The sequence below is a fragment of the Rhinopithecus bieti genome, unplaced genomic scaffold (genome assembly GCF_001698545.2).
Source record: "Rhinopithecus bieti isolate Rb0 unplaced genomic scaffold, ASM169854v2 scaffold_36476, whole genome shotgun sequence".
In the NCBI taxonomy this organism is placed as follows: Eukaryota; Metazoa; Chordata; class Mammalia; order Primates; family Cercopithecidae; genus Rhinopithecus; species Rhinopithecus bieti.
In genome coordinates, this window is record NW_016815156.1 from 13369 (window position 1) to 16710 (window position 3342).

Consider the following 3342-nt stretch of genomic DNA (forward strand, 5'->3'; position numbering starts at 1 on the left):
GCTCTGAATGCTGTGATTAATATAGTCTCATCAGAGCTGGTGAAGACATGACTTTAATAAGGTCAAAGATCTAGGTTCCCTTCAGAAGCCAACCTCAAGTAACTTTGTAAAATTGTCCTCATTCAAACTGCAGCTCAAACTCCAGACATATGTCTAACTTCCAGGCAAGCTGAAATCTGATGAGAAGTGTTAATAGGCAAATGTCTGGGGGAGGAATAAAGAAAAGCAAAGACAATCTTGCAATGCATTGCCACCTAGTTGGTAGTGTCACTACAGCTTCATACTGGCATTCTATCTCTCTGTCCAATTAGTTTATGTGTAATTTCCAGAAAGTCTAGGTGTAGATCATTGACTGACTTAACTCAAACTGCTCCCTCTCTCTATGGAACCACCCAATGAGATCTTTTTGCCTGACACCTGGATAGAGCCCAATAGCAAGACAGAGGAATTGCAATAGAGAGTTTAATCCATATAGAGCTGGCTAAATGGGAGATTAGATTCCAGTTTTATTATTGCTCAAATCACCCTTTCCAAAAATTCAGAGGCTAGGGTTTTTTAAACACAGTTCGTTGGGCAGGGGTCTAAGGAATGAGGAAAGCTGACTGGTTGGGATGAGGATAAAATCATAGGGGTTGAAGCTGTCTTCTTGTGAATCCTGTGTGGAGGTCACAAAACTAGGGGAGTCCTTTTACCATTCTGGGTGGTGGCAGCTAACTTATCAGAATTCAGGATCTATAAAACACCTTGAACACAAATCTTAGATTTCACAATAGGAATATTATCTGTAGGAGCAATTAGGAAGGTTAGAAATGTGTGGCCTCTAGTTGCATGATCAGGAGCCATAATTTCTAATTTTGTGATAATCTGAGTTTTACAAAGGTGGTAGGATTCACAAGCAAGGAGGAAGTTTGCTTTGAGGAGAGACTGTTAGTGTATTTGTTTCAAAGTCTAACTATAAATTTCTCCCAGAGGTAGTTGAACCTATACTCAGGAATATAGAAGGGCAGCTTGGAGATGAGAAGCACTGCCTGATTTTCTTATTGCAGATTCACTGTCATAATATTCCTATGTGAGATTTTTCTGTCATCATTTTTGCAAAGGTGGTTTCAACTACATTTCACTCTATCATACTCCACCTTATAACTCTGAGTCTACTAAGCCTTTTGCTCAGTTACATTTTCACCCATTAAAATAAAGGAAACTAGATAAATGCCTTATAAAGTCACTTCCTCAATCAACCAGGCCTGGCTTCTTTAACCACCTTTACACCTTGGTCAAAATCTGAGCTCAGAGCAATAGAGAAAAACATCTCTGTCCCAAGCAAAAGTGTCAGAAGTTTTCTGTGGAATTTAGAATTCTTGCAGGATCATATAACCCAGGACTCCCTGATCTTTATCAATTTAATAACATGGTACTGTAAGCTGGTTAATCCTATAGCTGAAGCCAACCACGAAGTACCTAAGATAGATAGCAAAGATCCAACAACTCAGTCTTCCAGAAAAGGAACAAAACGGGGTGGGAAAATAACAAATAATCCTCCAGCATCCATTCCCCAAGTATTTCTTCAAAAATTCACTTATCTGACATGTAATCTTATAAACAGGAGGAACTAATCTCTGACTATAAGGCAAGATTAGAAGTGTGATTTGTAGAACATTCTGGTCAATTCATGTTGAGTTCAGCTTAGAAAATACTTGTCCTATTCATCAGTGGGATCCACCTTCAACTCATTAACCTAGTTACAAAACAAAAGCTACATTGAGAAGCTGATGATCTGCCAAATTAATACCCCAAAATGTATTTCAGTAGAAAATTATAGTGCATCCACTATTAAATTCAAGTTCTGTCTGTTTTCTTTGAGTTTTATTATCTACCTATAAATTGTCTTTATCACGAAGCCCTATGAGCTTGGTGTGGGCAACTTGATATAAAGTTCAGAGGACAATGTTCATACATGCAGCTGAGTGGGCTGCTAAAAAGCTCACCAAAATATCCAATAACATAATCAGAGACATTCAGACTGCAAAACAGAAAAATCAACAATTGCAACTGCCATTTTATTCCATCATCAAAAGATGCTTTGAGCTTAAAATCTAAAAATCTTCTCGACTAACTGCCCTTTGGGCTCAGATACTAAGTTTACAGATTGTTATAACCATTAACTTTTTTTTTTTTTTCCTGAGACAGAGTCTCGCCCTGTTGCCCAGGCTGGAGTGCAGTGGCACGATCTCAGCTCACTGCAACCTCAGCCTCCTGGGTTCAAGCGATTCATCTGCCTCAGCCTCACAAGTAGCTGGGATCATAGGTGCCTGCCACCACCCCTAGCTAATTTCTTTTATTTTTAGTAGAGACAGGTTTCACCATGTTGGTGAGGCTGGTCTGAAACTCCTGACCTCAACTGATGCATCCACCTTGGCCTCCCAAAGTGCTGGGATTAGAGGTGTGAGCCACCATTCCTGGCCTATAACCATTAACTTTTTATTTGTTTTATTTCGTTCGTGGGCGCTTTGGCTGTGGAGTAATTCCGAGTCCCTTGATATTTTCCTCATGAGGGTCATCATTGTAATCTTCCTGGTATGCTATATTTTCTCAAGAGTCTGAAATGCAAATTCACAGCCATCCCAGTTATCAGATTTACTCCATACGACTAAAATGGCATAAACAAAGTGTCCAATAAAAGAAACACTGCTTTAAGAGACTAGAAATTGTAACTTTTGAGACTAAAAATTGTAACTTATGCTGAGACAAAGACAACCACCTCTGGTGAGGAGAAAGTGCTCCATGTGCCTGAGTGTTGGTCAATATCCCATAATTGAGAAGTGAAACAAAAGGGAGAAAATAGTGAAAATAGTAAAACTGAAGTACATTAGGCTGAGGTGGCTCCGGCAAAGTGGGCTTCTACCTCAGCACACAGAAACCCAACTCATTGTAAATGGTAAAACAAAAGTTAACTTTTTCTTTTTCTTTATACTTTAAGTTCTGGGATACATGTGCAGATCGTGCAGGTTGTATACATGTATACATGTACCATGGTGGTTTGCTGCACCCATCAACCCATCATGCAGGTTTTAAGCCTCACATGCATTAGGTGTTTGTCCTAACGCTCTCCCTCCCCTTCCCTCCACCCGCTGACAGGCCCCAGTGTATGACGTTCACCTCCCTGTGTCCATGTGTTCCCATTGTTCAACTCCCACTTATAAGTGAGAACATGTGGTGTTTAGTTTTCTGTTCCTGTGTTAGTTTGCTGAGAATAATGGTTTCCAGCTTCATCCATGTCCCTGCAAAGGACATGAACTCATTCTTTTTTATAGCTGCATAGTATTCCATGGTGTATATGTGCCA